Genomic DNA, 16,046 nt, shown 5'->3' with positions numbered 1-16,046 from the left:
AGTAAAATTGTACATATATGGTGTAGAGGAGCGTCGAGTAGCTTGTGACCCTGTAGTGCTCGGCCAATGAGGAAACAGGGGAGGTGACCAGGAGTCGGGGAATAGGGAATAAACGTTGATGCTTTGCTTACTGTAACGCGCTCCCAATTGGCAGGACGCCCGCCACTGCAACCGCGAATAAAACAGCCTCACAGAAGATCGTGTGTGAAGAAAATTATTTGAGATGTTTCTCGCAGATACACCTGGTGAGAGGGGACCGAGCACACCCGGGCCTTCTTTTAAAAAAAAAAAAAAAAAAAAAAAGGCAACACAGGGGCAACCTCAGGGTCGCCGTCCCACAGGGAAGCGGCGCAGTGATTGGCTGGACCCTGAGGGCGGAAGTGGCGTCAGGACATGCCTTCGCTGAGGGCGGAAACGCTCCGTGATTGGCTCGGAGGAACCCAGGGCGGAAGTGCCGTGCAGGGCTTGCCAGCACTATGGGCGGAGGCTGCCGGGCCGGGCCGGCGAGGCGCGGTGCAGCAACGAGGTTGGTGGTCGGGGCCGGGCCGGGCCGGGCGGGGCGGGGCGGGGGCGAGGCGGCGAGCGGTCGGGGCGCCACGCGGTCGGCAGCTTCTGCGGAAACGGCCCTGCCCTTGTGCGGGGCGGGGGCGGCTCCGGACCGGACCGGACCGGGCGTGCGGCGGGGTCTGTACTGCGCGGGGCTTCGGGGGGCTGGGGGAGAGGGGTCGGAGCGGCGGGAGGCGGTGCGGGGGGGGGGGGGGGGGGGGGGAGGCTGGCGGAGAGAGGGCGGGAGGGGGGGGTCGGTTGTGTGCGCTTGGCCGACTCCCCTCTGGGTTGGATGGACTGCTCCGTCCCGAGGCATGCTGGGAGCTGTAGTTCTGTGGTGCCGGGCGGCCACGTGGGCTCCGGGGTGCGCGGCTGGTCTTTCCCCCAGCCGGGGCTGGGCCGTGTGCACCGGGAGGCGCAGGCTGGCGCTGGATGCAGGTTTAAGCTTGGAAATAAAGGGGGAGTGAGGGAAGAAAAAAAGCAAAGCCTTACAGAGCCTTAGCTCCACGTAGGAACAAATAACGGTCTGTCTGCTTCTGGAAGAACTTCCCACCGCTGAGGACGGATGGGGCGGACCCCAAAATGGGGTTGTGTGAGAGCTGGTGATAGTGCCAGCAGGACTCCACAGCCGACAAGAGACATCGTTGGCCTTGATGTCCGTCACAACGGAAAATGCTCGTTTAATCCAATCTGGGGAAGTCTGTCAAACTCTCAGAAACAATAGCAGTGAGACTCTATTATGCAGTCATGGTGAAAGTTTAGCACAGCGAAGAAACAGTGTGTATTAGGTAAGGTGACAAATGGAGCCACACCTCCCAGAAGTCCCAGTTTGAGGTCATTAAGCTTTTTTTCTTGTTGGGGGAAGGTGGAGAGAGCCGAATATTATCCAGGAAGGTGACCAAATCCGTGCCTAAAAAACTCAGCCGCTAAAGATTTTATAAATGATCTTTGCACTGCAAGTTTCAGTTTTCATGAAGCCAAATTGAGATAAATCCAAAATTTTCTACGGATTTAAAAGAACGCTTACTAAAATATTATTGTCATTCACAATAATAATGGAGTGAGTGAACTTGTTCCACACACAGTGACCTTACTTTATTATTTTGTTTGTTGTATTCCAGCAAACTGTGTACGATCCCGGGAGCATAGGCACGGTCTTGTGTAGCATTGTCATTCTGCCCCACCGCTCTGATATCTAACAAAGTAATACATTCTGGATGTTGTCTACAAATTCTTTCCTTCCTTATGTAAGAGGTCGATGCGCGTCGCCTAGTTTGTCACAGAGCGTCACTGAAGTACTGTTTTATTTGTATTTGTGAAGACAGCAGAATCAAAGACAGCAGGTCGGTGACTCCCACCGAGATGGTCATTAAGATAAAACAGTGAAGTTTCTAGCATATATTAAAAAGCCTGCAGGAATTAGCACAGCTTGCAGGAAAGCGTGTTGGAAAGAGATGATATTTGAGAGCAAGCGTTAAAATGTCGTCTTTTTACCAAGACTGATGAGAACTGATGCGTCTGTCCTGCGTTTGGATAGGTAAGTGAGTTAAGAGGAGCTGAGCGTAGAGTCTGCAGGGGAATTAATTGGGAAATGAATGAGATAATTTAACCTTTTTTCCGTGCAAGCGTGTTTTTGTTTTGTTTTTTTAAATCCCATACTTTTGTTATTATCCAGAATTTTTAATATAACTCTGTATTTTAACTGGTCTGGGTTTATGGATAGCAGCTAACTATAGAAAGAAGTAAGATCCTGAAGCATCCCTGGAGCCGCTAACTCTACCTCTTTATCTCTTCCCTAAGAAGATGCCCTGGATTTAAAGACGGTGTATATTAAATGAAGTATGAGAAGAAACAGCTTCTTCGGACACTTGCGCTCCTCTTCTTCAGCTCGTGGAGAAGGCTGACAGCCTGTCTCACTCTTGTCAGTGCTATCCCACCAGCTCCTTTAGGAGCCCAGCACCGCGTTTGGCCTGTTGCGATCTTCCCGCTCCCCTCATTTCTGTGCTGCAACGCCACCATCCACAAGAAGTCAGGTAGGATCTGAAGACCTTTGACATTGCTAAAGAATCAAACCTCAGCTGTCAGCTTTAGCCCTTTGTATTCCAGACGTTTGCTTTGCTGGATGATGGTTTCGTTTTTGATTTTGTAATACGTTCTTTGTAGAGGTTATTTTAAGCAGCCAAGTAGGTAGCCTCCTTCCCTCGGTGGATTTGTGCGAGTTTTAGCTGAGCTTTGCACATCTGAGCGATTGCCCAGTGGCTGTTCTGGTCTTGACGCGTCCCTAAAACCTTTGTCCGCCTCGCCCCTCCTCTTTGTGTATTAAGATGCACATTTGCGCAAAAATTATGTACACCGTGCATAAGCCCCCCAGTGGTTATGGGGCATTTTCAGCACTTCACAGATAAGGCTCCGTGTTTACTTAATCACTTAGGCATAGTCCTGGCTTTCAGTGTAGGCATAGCTAATGATTGTTACTCAAGTGGTTATAAAGTTCCCGTTTATTTGTATGTGTGTATATATATATATATATAGAGAGAGAGAGAGAGAGAGGGAGATACATACCCATATGTATGTATATAATACATAAATGAAACTGAGTCTGTGGAGTAAAAGACTTTTCTGCTTGCAGTATATACTCACGTATCAGCAGACTCATATGCAAGCTGATTCAAACTGGGTGCCAAGCTGTGCCTTTTTTGTCGCCTGGAATATGCAATCTGTGCACCTCAGGTGTACCTTGTCTATTAACTGTCTCTTACATTGTGCCACCCCATTAATATCAGTGGATGTACCCAGCACCACCTTGGGGCTACATAGAACGTGGAAATTTCTAGTATGTTAATGTTACTCTGTTAACAAAACTGACGTACTAGCCGCTTGCTGTTTCTATTTTTTTGGTTTTTTTTTTTCGGTAGTCTCCTCAAAAGTTGTTGTGGACACGTTGTGTATCTTTTCTGTTCTTCCAGGATTCATTCTTCAGGAAAGACGACCATGAAATCTGAGGGCTGTGGACAACCATCTACCAGATGGTTGTTGCAGTTGCCTTTGGTCACGTCATTCGTCCTTTTAGCTCGCCCTTTTCCTCTATCTTGAGTTGAATTTTTGTGCAGCGCTATGTTTGCAGTGGTAGCCGAGTTTACAGTTTGCGGCCGAGGTGTTTTTGATTAAAAACGATCTTAACTGTAATAGTGAATTCACAGAGTGTGGCTTTGTATGATGACTCCCACGATCATAACATTTTTCTCCTTTGTCACAGACAGGAGAAAAGCTCTTTCCAGAGAGATGGAGAAGGAATTAATTAGACCTCTGCCTCATCCTGCAAGACCAGAAGACATGGAGTAACTGTAAGCTGCGATTCTCAGGAGACATACTAAGAGTCTCGGGTTCCTTTTCTGCCCGCCCCCCAAGGCCTTGGGCACGTTGGGTTCACCCTGGGAAGGGCACGTTGCTCAGGGCAGTTATTTCCTCCCCTAGACGACGTGGGGTACATTTCTCTGCTGCACTTGTGGTTTTCCACCTGTAGTTTTTCACTTGTGGTTTTCCACGTGGTTCGCACTGCTTCCATTATTGAGAAAACGGTTTGGGAAGCTGTGTCTGCCACTTCTCAGGATTTTCTGCCACCACCTGCTGGCAAAAAAAATCAGTAACGCAGGTGGAGCCATGTAGGACTTCTCAGAGGTAAGCCTTCAACGTACGGGGACCCCTAAACTCAGTGAGCCAAGCACGCAAGACAAATGTCCGTGGCACAAAGATCAAGGACGACTTCTCAGAGGTAAGCAGCTTTCCCTTTGTTTTCCCATCCTCTCAGGAGCCCTCTTTATGATGCTTGTACACACTTCAGGCTCACAACACTCATTTTCTCCTCTACTTAGTATTCCTAGTCCCTGGCTAACCCGTCCTCCCTCCCCCCACTTTCCAAAGACCTACGTGCTCTGCTCAGGTCCCTCCTGAGGTCTTACAGATCTTTTAAATCTGCTCAGCATTCTTTCCGGCTTGTTCTGTGCCATTATTTTTTCCCTGCTCCTTTTGAGAATGTCTGTACCCTTTTCAGATCTCGATTGGGTTGGCTTTTTTGAACCCATCTGCATAGCCTTTTGTTTTTTAGATAGTCTACTAAGGTATGTTACTTCTCTGGTGAGTTATTTTACTACATTGAATTGTATTTTTGTGGTTTGTAATCTGTTACACTCCTAGATTATTTCTACCTATGTAAAGAAAGGTTTCAGCTAATTACAGTCAAAAACAGTTTTAGTTACCTACTTGGTAATATTGTCGTTTCAATAATCAGGACTGAAGCAAAAGCACAGGAATTGTTGCCTCTAGTAACGCTTCACACACTGTTGAGCTAAGCCAAATAAAAAACGCAGCTGCTGCTCTCTTTATCCCTTCCTGTGCTTTGCCCCTCCTCTTTCCCAGGTGATTGGGGCAGGGTGCCGGGTGGGGCCTAATGGTATATGAGCCGCAGGTGTCCTGTCAGAGAGCTCATTCTGCCTGAGCTGCTCTTTGGGGTAAGTGCTTTGTTTTTCCTTCAGTCAGTTGCAGTTTTTTTTTTTTTAAGGTGCGTCAGAGTCTAGGGGTTGGTTGATGCGTTTCTAAGTTGAAAGAGATAAGTACATCTATTGAAAGTAACATCTAGTAGGATCATTTAAAGTAAACTAATCTATATAGTAGTAGATGCCTTTATTGCATGCAGCTCTTCTTCAGGTGAGTAATTCTTATAGTAGAAGTAATTCTTTTCCCATGTTTTGGTCACGATGTTTGTAGCGTGCCTTTTTATGTGTGTGTTTGGCCTGGAGCTGTCCTGTCCTGGCAATTAGTGATGGTAGCTAACATGGTGGTTCATCAGTGCAATAATACATTGTCCTGACTCTTTTGGGAAAGACATCTGGTCTGTCTCTGGGCGAATACTCAAGCTCTGGGCGAGTACTCAAGGGCAGCTGGCACAGAGTCTTTTTTCTTTTTTTCCCAGCAGTAGGTAAACCTTAGGAGGAATCGGTCAAAGGAAACAGCAACTGTCAAGTTCTTGTTCGGCAACTCGGTGACTGGTTTGATCTACTTCTCAGATGTAGAGGCAAATGGACTGCTCTTTTGAAATGATAAAATAAAAAACATGAATTTTGTCAAATGTGGCAGTGCCTGTTTGCATTCTGTTTATTGCTTTGCCAGTGGTAGATAACGCTTATAAGGAATAGGTCAAAGGAAAGAGCGCCTTCTGGAACTGTGAAGCTCTGCTTTGGCAACTCGGTGACTGGCTTGACCTGCTGTCCATCATCAGAGGGAAGCGGACTGCTGTTTTGAAAATAAGAAATTAAAAAAAAATTATTAAAAATCTAAAAAAATTAGGGTGCTGCTCTGTGGCACCTGGAGGACTGCCACTCTGTGTGGCAGTTAAAAGAATGTGATTTGGAGATGGAGAGCAGCAGAGGTAAAGCAGCTGGGAAGATAGGTATAGGTATTGCAGTAGGTAGGCTGTGGTTATGAGGTGCCTCAGGGTGTGCTTTTCGTCTTGTTTCTGCCCTTCCGTCGTGCAGCCTTGGAGAGGTGAATTCCCCATGTTGTGGAGTGGTGCAAAAAGGTGAGGGCTGTCAGCCCGATCAGTTTCCTTCACCAAAGCTAAGGCAGGTCTTTCAAGAGAAACAGCCTGGTTGCCTGTGCTGTACTCTGCACGCTGTTGACCTAAACCACACCAAAAACAGGGCTGCTGTTCCTCTTGCTCTCTTCACCTCTTGTCATGCACGGCCCCTCCCATTTCCCATGTGATTGGGGTGGGGTGCTGGGTGGGGTGCAATGGTATATGAGTTGCAGGCATCCCATCAGAGAGCTCATTCTGCCTGGACTGCACTTTGGGGCAAGCGCTTTGGTTTTCCTTCAGTCAGTTGCAGGGGTCTTTAGGTGGGTCAGAGTCTATGGACTGATGGGTTTCCAAGTAGAGACCGGTACGCACATCATTGTGAGGTAACAACTAGTAGAATCTATTAGAGTAAACCAATCTAGTAATAGGTGCCTGCATTTCATGCAGCTCTTCTTCAGGTGAATAATTGTTACAGCATGTTTACGGATAGGATGGCGATGTTACTTTTGTGTGTTTGCTTTGTGGTTCGGGGTCCCTTATGATTTTTGCAGAATTAAGGCAAATATTATCAAAGTTATAACGTTGGTGGCAAAGTGATGGAGCAGGGTTTAGGAGATAAGTATCATCGAAGCTCCCTGTGTAAGCATGTATCTGAAAACAGCAGCAGTAGGCGTGTAGGGTGTAGTCTTTTTCAGGGTTAGGGACAGTTTGTTCTATTTTTGGAGCTTTTGCCTGCGGTTTGGCTGGCTGTAGAGTCTTTCGACCTTGCAGCCTTCTAGATTTTAAGTGCTTGGAATTCACACAATAGAGGTGTGCTTAGGAGGTGTTGCCGGCTACCTTGTTTTTAAGAAATGGTGGGGTACGGTTCCTCGACCGCATAAGCACGGTAGTATTACGGAGAGACTGAGCAGGGTCACCTTTTTCATCTGTAAAGGGTAAGTCTGTGATTGCTGCTGCCCAGGCACATTTTCGTGCCCATCACTACAGTTATTTTACTACATCAACTAGAGTAAAATTCCAGTTCCTCTTTTAGAGGTGCTATAGGTAGCTTCAGAGAACGGGTGGAAGCATCTGCCATGTGGGGTAGGTAAGCAGCTGAGGTAAAGGAGCGGATGAAAGTAACTGTCCTAAGGGTGCTGTGGCTTTTGCTGCTGTGGTTGCTTTCTATTCTGTTTATCAGGTGCCACAGGCAAGGTGGGCTGTGATAGCCTTTAGAATAGGAGCAAAGCAGGTCACTTGAATGCTGTTTGGTTCCTGAGGCAGGTGTTGTAGAGGAAAAAGGTTGTCTGGCGTGGCAGTTCCTGATGGTGGCCTTCTTCAGTAGGTGAAGAGGTGCCTGAAGCCCCATGCTGTGGAGCCTGAGTACGCCTCGCTGAGGATGAAGCCTGCTTTCCAGCAGTTCCCAAAGCTGTGTTGAGGCTGAAATGCTGTGTCTGTGTTTGGGTTGCACCTTGGTGAGTGTAGGAATGGGTTTTAAGTCAGTGCAGCAGAGGGCCAGGCTCCAGTCCAGTGTCCTGTAGTGTGTTTTGACCCATCAGCATAGCCTTTTGGTTTTCAGATGGCCTACTCAAGTACGTGATTTTTCCTGTGAGTGATGTTATTACATGGAATTGGTTTTTTTTTTCTTTTTTTTTGGCGTGTAATCTGTTATGCTCCTAGATTTTTCTTTCTATGTAAAGAAAGGTTTGAGCTAATTCCAGCTGAAAAAATTTCAGTTGCTTGCTTGGTCATATTGTCCTTTCAATATTCAAAGCTGCAGCAAAAGCATGGGGATTGTTGCTTCTAGAAACACCCCAGTTCTCTTGTCTGCAGTCTGCATGCTGTTGAGCTAAAACAGATTTAGAAAAAAAAAAAGTAAACAAAAACAACAAACAAACCACCACAGCTGCTGCTGCTCCTGCTCTCTTTCTACTTTCTTGTGCTTTGCCCCTCCCCTTTCCCAGGTGATTGTGTTTGGGTGCTGGGCGGGGCCAAATGGTATATGAGCCCCAGGTATGCCATTAGAGTGGGCTGCTCTTTGGGGTGAGTGCTTTGTTTTTCCTTCAGTCAGTTGCAGGGTTCTTTGGGCAGGTTGGTGTCTATGGATTTCTAGATTTTAAGTGCTTGGAAATCACTTACTAGAGGGATATTTAGCAGAGAATGTTGGCTCATTTTTTTTTGGGATGGTGGGATACACTTCCGGTTTTGGGTTATATTTGAAACTGTAGATGTATCAAGCCACTCGTGTAACTCTCCAGAAGACTAAAACGAGCTTGATTACATGCTACAAGAGGCTTGACCACATAGGCGCAGTATTACCAAGAGACTGAGCAGGGTCGTATCAGAGTTACCTTTTTCATCTGTAAAGGGTAAGTCCGTGATTTGGCGCGGCGCCGCCCGGGCAGCTTTTGGCGCGGCGCCGCCCGGGCAGCTTTTGGCGCGGCGCCGCCCGGGCAGCTTTTGGCGCGGCGCCGCCCGGGCAGCTTTTGGCGCGGCGCCGCCCGGGCAGCTTTTGGCGCGGCGCCGCGCCGCCCGGGCAGCTTTTGGCGCGGCGCCGCCCGGGCAGCTTTTGGCGCGGCGCCGCCCGGGCAGCTTTTGGCGCGGCGCCGCCCGGGCAGCTTTTGGCGCGGCGCCGCCCGGGCAGCTTTTGGCGCGGCGCCGCCCGGGCAGCTTTTGGCGCGGCGCCGCCCGGGCAGCTTTTGGCGCGGCGCCGCCCGGGCAGCTTTTGGCGCGGCGCCGCCCGGGCAGCTTTTGGCGCGGCGCCGCCCGGGCAGCTTTTGGCGCGGCGCCGCCCGGGCAGCTTTTGGCGCGGCGCCGCCCGGGCAGCTTTTGGCGCGGCGCCGCCCGGGCAGCTTTTGGCGCGGCGCCGCCCGGGCAGCTTTTGGCGCGGCGCCGCCCGGGCAGCTTTTGGCGCGGCGCCGCCCGGGCAGCTTTTGGCGCGGCGCCGCCCGGGCAGCTTTTGGCGCGGCGCCGCCCGGGCAGCTTTTGGCGCGGCGCCGCCCGGGCAGCTTTTGGCGCGGCGCCGCCCGGGCAGCTTTTGGCGCGGCGCCGCCCGGGCAGCTTTTGGCGCGGCGCCGCCCGGGCAGCTTTTGGCGCGGCGCCGCCCGGGCAGCTTTTGGCGCGGCGCCGCCCGGGCAGCTTTTGGCGCGGCGCCGCCCGGGCAGCTTTTGGCGCGGCGCCGCCCGGGCAGCTTTTGGCGCGGCGCCGCCCGGGCAGCTTTTGGCGCGGCGCCGCCCGGGCAGCTTTTGGCGCGGCGCCGCCCGGGCAGCTTTTGGCGCGGCGCCGCCCGGGCAGCTTTTGGCGCGGCGCCGCCCGGGCAGCTTTTGGCGCGGCGCCGCCCGGGCAGCTTTTGGCGCGGCGCCGCCCGGGCAGCTTTTGGCGCGGCGCCGCCCGGGCAGCTTTTGGCGCGGCGCCGCCCGGGCAGCTTTTGGCGCGGCGCCGCCCGGGCAGCTTTTGGCGCGGCGCCGCCCGGGCAGCTTTTGGCGCGGCGCCGCCCGGGCAGCTTTTGGCGCGGCGCCGCCCGGGCAGCTTTTGGCGCGGCGCCGCCCGGGCAGCTTTTGGCGCGGCGCCGCCCGGGCAGCTTTTGGCGCGGCGCCGCCCGGGCAGCTTTTGGCGCGGCGCCGCCCGGGCAGCTTTTGGCGCGGCGCCGCCCGGGCAGCTTTTGGCGCGGCGCCGCCCGGGCAGCTTTTGGCGCGGCGCCGCCCGGGCAGCTTTTGGCGCGGCGCCGCCCGGGCAGCTTTTGGCGCGGCGCCGCCCGGGCAGCTTTTGGCGCGGCGCCGCCCGGGCAGCTTTTGTAAAGGAGCTGGGAAGAGGGAGGTATTGCAGCAGGTACGCTGTGCCTATGAGGTGGCTCAGGTGTGCTTTTTCTCTTGTCTCTGAAGGTGCCTAGTGCAGTCTTGGACAGGGAAATCCCCGTGTCACGGAGCAGTGAGGGAAGGTGAGCATGTTGTCAGCCTAGTCGTCCCTTATCCGAAGCGAAGGGAAGACATTCAGGTGTTTCCCTCTGAGGGTCTGAGGTGAGGCTGTTGTTTGGGACAGAGGAGCAGTGTGGCAGGTGGTCGCTTGCAAGCACAGTGGTCATTTTGTCCTTTAGTATTCCCAGGTGGCATGGGTGATGCTGGCTGTTCCTTTCGAGCTTGGATCTAACTTCCAGGTACAGAGGCAAGTGGACTGCTGTTTTGAAATGATAACATTAAATATGGGGTCACTTATGTTGTTGAGGGACGGGTGCTAATGCTGGCAGCTGAACGTTTATCTTCTGTGTTTTCCTTTGTTCAGGCTGAAACGCAGTGTGCAGTACAGGACATCAAGACCCGAGCTATCTCCAGAGTGACTCTGGTGAGTGAACAGAGCTAGGTGTTATTTTTGGCTGTGGCTGTGACTGCAGTTATTTTACTACATGAAATAGAGTAAAATTCCAGTTTCTCTTTTAGAGGTGCTCTAGGTGGCTTCAGAGAACGGGTGGAAGCATCTGCCACGTGGGGTAGGTAAGCAGCTGAGGTAAAGGAGTAGATGAGAGTAACTGTCTGTCCTAAGGGTGCTGTGGCTTTTGCTGCAGTGGTTGCTTTCTCTTCTGTTTATCAGGTGCCACAGGCAAGGTGGGCTGTGATAGTCTTCAGAACAGGAGCAAAGCAGGTCACTTGAATGCTGTTTGGTTCCTGAGACAGGTGTTGTAGAGGAGAAAAGCTTTAAATATTCAAAGCTGAAGCAAAAATAAATAAACCACAGCTGCTGATTCTCCTCTTTCTACTTTCTTGTGCTTTGCCCCTCTTTTTCACCTTTCCCAGGTGATTAGGTTTGGGTGCTGGGCAGGGCCAAATGGTATATGAGCCCCAGGCATGCCATTAGAGAGCTCATTCTGCCTGGGCTGCACCTTGGGCTAAGTGCTTTGGTTTTCCTTCAGTCAGTTGCAGGGGTCTTTAGGTGGGTCAGAGTCTATGGACTGATGGGTTTCCAAGTAGAGAGCGGTAAGCCCATCTTTGTGAGGTAACAACTAATAGGATCTGTTAGAGTAAACCAATCTAGTAAATAGGTGCCAGTATTGCATGCAGCTCTTCTTCAGGTGAGTAATTGTTACAGCATGTTTATGGATAGGATGGCGATGTTACTTTGTGTGTTTGCTTTGTGGTTTGGGGTCCCTTATGATTTTTGCAGAATTAAGGCAAATATTATCAAAGTTACAATGTTGGTGGCAAAGTGATGGAGCAGGGTTTAGGAGATAAGTATCATCGAAGCTCCCTGTATAAGCATGTATCTGAAAACAGCAGCAGTAGGCGTGTAAGGTGTAGTCTTTTTCAGGGTTAGGGACAGTTTGTTCTATTCTTGGAGCTTTTGCCTGCGGTTTGGCTGGCTGTAGAGTCTTTAGACCTTGCAGCCTTCTAGATTTTAAGTGCTTGGAATTCATGTAATAGAGGTATGTTTAGGAGGTGTTGCCGGCTAACTTGTTTTTGGGAAATGGGTGGGGTATGCTTCCTTTTTATTTGGGTTATCTTTTAATCTCTAGATATATCAAGCCATTTGCGTAACTGTCCAGAGGCTTCACAAAGAGCTTCAGTACGCATCGCAAGGGGCTTGACCGCATAAGCACGGTAGTATTACGGAGAGACTGAGCAGGGTCACCTTTTTCATCTGTAGAGGATAAGTGTGTGATTACCCCTGTTGGGGCTGCTGTGCATTCATGGCCTTTTGGCATTTGTGGACCTGAGGGTGGTTTTTTATTTTTCTGGCTCTCGTCTCTGTGTTTGAGTCCTCTGCAAGGAGCTGTACTGTTTGCTTGTCCATCACGGATATGACCTTCTTGTAGCCCAGGGCATGGGCACGGACACTTGAATGAGGCACGAGGGTGAGTGGACGGCAGTGTGAGCCCCGAGTTGGTCAGTGGATTGTGTTAGTGTGCTTTGCCTGTTGGGCAGGCTTTGGAAGCACCTTGCGACAGCAGAGTACATCTCCTGTCACGTTCCTGAGGCGTGCCAGGCGTCAGCAGTTCCAGTTCCTGAAGTGCTGGAGATGCTCGGAGCGCAAGAGGAGCTGGGAGCGTGATGCACCTCGTTGGTATGTTAGGTGAGCGAAGCGGTGGTACTGGGTTGGGGAGTGTGGGTCTGGGGCTTCTTGGCTGTTGGGGTAGGGGAGGAAGGAAGAGGAGTGGGTATAGGCTGTTTTGTGGATTGTCACATTTGTTTGTTCTTTCTCCTTGGTCTAAGCTACGTGACCTTGGCTCAGCGTAGTAAATGGAAGCGCTAAGCCTGGATCGGGAAGGTGAGTGGAGAAAAGTTGGAAAAAGGGCATTGGTTTTGGTTTGGTAGTCTATCGGTCCCACCTCTGGGTGAGTCCTCTTTTCCGGGGACGAAGAAGATACTGGGAACATCCTAGTTGGTCTCTGTGGTCCACCTTGAGGATGGATTCAGACCCCTGAGAATTAAGTCCAGGGGCAAATACTGTGTCTTTGGGGGTGGTTGGCAGGGGAAGGCGGGCAGTTGTCTAGAGTTTGTCTATCTGACTTCAGTAGCAGAGCTGAAGAGCTGAAACTGCTGTTTTGTTTTTGAGGTGGGTGTTTCACTGGAAGAAGTCTGGCTGGTGTGCCAGTGCCTGATGGCACTTTATTTCTGCAGGTGAAGAGGAGCCTTATGCCGGAAGCAATGTCCTGGCTAGCCTTTGTGTTCCTTGATGAGGATGGAACCTGCCTCCCATCATTCCCAAGCTAAGTTGGGGGGCAAGTGCTATGTTTGCTTTTGGGTTTTGAATGCACACATAGGGCGAGGGTCTGTGCTTTTAAGTCATTGCAGTGGGTGGGGCCTTTTAGGATTGATCACGGTCAGACAGAGTGTGTGGGGGGGTGGGATTCTGTCAGGTACAGCTTGAGCATGTGCCAGGCAGGGCGGTTCCAGCTTGGTGTCTGTGTTCTGTGTTGTCTGTGCTGTGCTGTTGCTCTTGGTGCTTGGCAGGCCCTGGGGAAGCCATCCTGAGGGCGTTGAACCCTTGACCTCACTGGAATAATGTTGATGCTCAATTGGAAGCTGAGCATTTCTTGGTCTTGCAGTGGGAGCCTAAAGAGATCATTTCTTCTGTGCACGTAATTTTTTTGTATCAAATGTTTCTTGATGTGATCATGATATGTTACGCGCTCCTCAGGTCTTGATATCCTCATTGCCTTCTTCCACTGGACAGATTAGATGGGCAACTTGCTAGCCACACCAAAGGTCCTAAATGCTTGTTTCATCATCGTAGGGCTGATCTGAGCGCTTCTTGACTGGCAGTCACGGCTTAAAGCGCAGATCTGTTTCAGGTCTTGTGCATCATATTCAGTTTCAGATCGCATCTGTTTCCATCCTCACTCTTGCAGAAGTCATCTGGGTCGCATCAGGAGCTCTGTCTTGGGAGTTCATTTCCGAAGCATTTTTCTTATGGGGTTTGCACTCCCCATCCTTCCGGTCTCTTGTCTTAAAGGCAGGCTTTTTATGCCTCCATCATCCCAGTTCTGGCAGTTGCTTCCAGTCGCACGTTGTGACATTTGAGTCTCTCCTTGGGTCTCTGCTGCAGAGCACCTTTTCTGACTTGCTGTCGCTGTAGGGCTTCCCTCTGGGAGTCTTTTTTTTTTTTTTTTTGCGCCTTGTGTTCTGTGTTTTGTTCGTAATGTTTGTAGTGTGCCTGTGTGTGTGTGTTTGGCCTGGAGCTGTCCTGCCTGGCAGTTAGTGATGGTAGCTAACGTGGCGATCCATCGGTGTACTAATGCATTGTCCGGACTGTTTTGGCAAAGACATCCGGTCTGCCTCTGGGCACGTACTGAAGGGCAGCTGGCACAGAGTCATCTCAGTGGTGTTTGGCAAATGTGGAGGGGGAGACTCGAGCTGCTTGCAAGCAGCTGTTTGCATAGTGCTTGAATAGTGCTAGAGGAGAGGTCTGTCATTGAATCTTGAAGGCTCGCAGATGTGGAGTGTGTTTTTTTTTTTTTTTTTCTTCTCCAATCCTAGATAAACTGTACGAGGAACCGGTCAAAGGAAAGAGCTCCTTCTGGAACTGTCAAGCTCTCGGGCAGCTCGGTGACTGGCTTGGTCTACTTCTGAGGTGCCGCAGCAAGTTGTCTGCTGTTTTGAAATGGTAACATTGGCAATGGGGTCCCTTGTGTTGTTGAGGGATGGGTGCTAATGCTGGCATCTGAATGATTATCTTCTGACTGTTTTCATTTGTTAAAGCTTAAACGCAGTGTACAACCTGGGACGTCACACCCAGAGCTGCCTCTGGCAAGGTGAGCGATGAACAGATGGAGCACTTATAGTTGGGTTGCGGTTCTCACTGTCACTCTAAGTGTCCCCTCTTTTCTCTTTTAGAGGTGTTGTAGCTGGCTTAAGAGGGTAGATGGAAGCATCTGCCTTGGGGTAGGTAAGCAGGTGGAGGTAAGGCAGCAGATGAGAGTAACTGTCCTAGCCGTGCTGTGGCTTTGGATGCTGCCTCGGCCTATGCTTTTCTTCCTCTTTGACAGGTGTCTCGCAGAGGTTCAAAGGAGCAAACTGCATTCTGAAGAGCTGCGTAAGTAGGGCGGCTCATCATGAGCTGGGTTGGAGCGGAATGGCCAAGTAGCGTGAGGTGACTCTGAAGGGTCTCTGTCTTGCTTTGCAGGTGCCGTGGCAGGCTTTCCACACAAGTGGCTGAGGACTTGAGATGAGACCAGAGAGTGACAAGGAGCAGCACGTGCAGGGATGGTTTCCAAGCGCTGCGGTCGCTTTCTCTTCTGTTCATCAGGTGCCACAGGCAAGGTGGGCTATAACATCAGTCTTTAGAATTGGAGCAAAGGAGATCACTTGCATGCCGCAGGGCATCTGAGAAGGGTGTTTTAACAGGAAAAGTTTGTCTGGCGTGGCGGTGTCTGATTGCAGTGTGTTTCCGCAGGTGAAGAGGTGCCTGAAGCCCCATGTCATCTAGCCTGCGTGTGCCTTGAGGATGAAGCCTGCTTTCCAGCAGTCCCTAAAGCTAAGTTTGGCCTGTCTGTGTCTTGGGTGGGGTTGTACCTTGGTGTCTGTGTGATACGATACGTTCATGGGGATGGCTTTTAAATCAGTGCAGCAGAGGAACAGAATCCAGTAACAACTGTGTGAAGAGGCCCTGGGTTCATCCTTTTCAGCCTAGTGTGTGCCAGGCAGGGCAGTTCCAGCATGTGTTCTATGGTGTATGTTTGTTTCTGTGTACTATAGTATCCATTTATCAGGTCTTGTTCCCATAGTTCTTGGCTTCTGCAGTGCTTGCTGAGCACCGTATCATGGGTCTTAAATGTATTGTCTGGTTGGCACGGGACTAGTAATGAAGTGTTTCTTGTCTTTCATTGGGACTTTAAAAGGCTGATCTCTCTCCAGAGCTTGATGTAGTCTACATTTCTTGATGGCGGCCATCACGGCCCTCAGTCTTGGGCTTGTGTATGTTCATGTACAGTTTGGGAGCATGGCTCCATGTGGTTTGGGGTCCCGGTTCTGTGGTTTTGGACTAATGTTTCTGGTTTGGGGGGGCGGATGTGGGTGGCTCTCTGCATGGTGCCTGCCCCGGCCTGCCCCACCGCTGTGTGGTACCGCCCCAGCCGAGTTGGAGCATGTGAGCAGCTGAAGAAAAACAGCTAGCGAAAGAGAGGTATTGCAGCAGGTAGGCTGTGCCTGTGAGGTGCCTGAGGATCTGCCTTTTCTTTTTTTTTTTCTTTTGTGGGTGCTTCCTGCAGTCTTGGAGAGGTGAATTCCCACATCGTGGAGTGCTGAGAAAAGGCGAGAGGGTCGTCAGCCCAGTCAGTGTCCCTAAGCAATGACCCCTAAGGCAAGTCTTTGAAGTGTTTTCCCCTCTGTTTTAGTAGGTGCTGTTGCAGGCCTTCCTCAGAACCTGCTGAGGGTCTGAGGTGAAGCTGGGTGGGATAGAGGAGCAGTGTGGCAGGTGATTACTTGAGAACACAACGATCATTTTATCCCTTTGTTTTCCC

The 16,046-nt window shown here is 50.8% G+C and overlaps 2 long non-coding RNA genes across 11 annotated transcripts; both read left to right on the top strand.

Moving 5' to 3' along the window:
- Window positions 1-385: 385 nt before the first annotated feature.
- Window positions 386-5,675, top strand: LOC118258422 (uncharacterized). Of its 10 annotated transcripts, none has more exons than XR_007708935.1 (5): window positions 413-526; window positions 1,668-2,083; window positions 2,350-2,579; window positions 3,803-5,054; window positions 5,519-5,675. It is a non-coding gene; the product is annotated as an uncharacterized LOC118258422 (long non-coding RNA). The 10 variants fall into 10 exon arrangements; XR_004781845.2 differs by having other exon boundaries at window positions 414-526; window positions 2,347-2,579; XR_004781848.2 differs by having other exon boundaries at window positions 415-526; window positions 1,668-1,889.
- Window positions 5,676-9,978: 4,303 nt separating this feature from the next.
- LOC118258427 (uncharacterized) lies at window positions 9,979-10,410 on the top strand. The gene is made up of 3 exons (XR_007708929.1): window positions 9,979-10,034; window positions 10,191-10,250; window positions 10,376-10,410. It is a non-coding gene; the product is annotated as an uncharacterized LOC118258427 (long non-coding RNA).
- The last annotated feature ends 5,636 nt before the right edge of the window (window positions 10,411-16,046 follow it).

The sequence above is a fragment of the Cygnus atratus genome, chromosome 16 (genome assembly GCF_013377495.2).
Source record: "Cygnus atratus isolate AKBS03 ecotype Queensland, Australia chromosome 16, CAtr_DNAZoo_HiC_assembly, whole genome shotgun sequence".
NCBI lineage: Eukaryota > Metazoa > Chordata > Aves > Anseriformes > Anatidae > Cygnus > Cygnus atratus.
The sequence above is the reverse complement of the archived record's forward strand: the minus strand, read 5'-3'. Positions and strand labels throughout refer to the sequence as shown.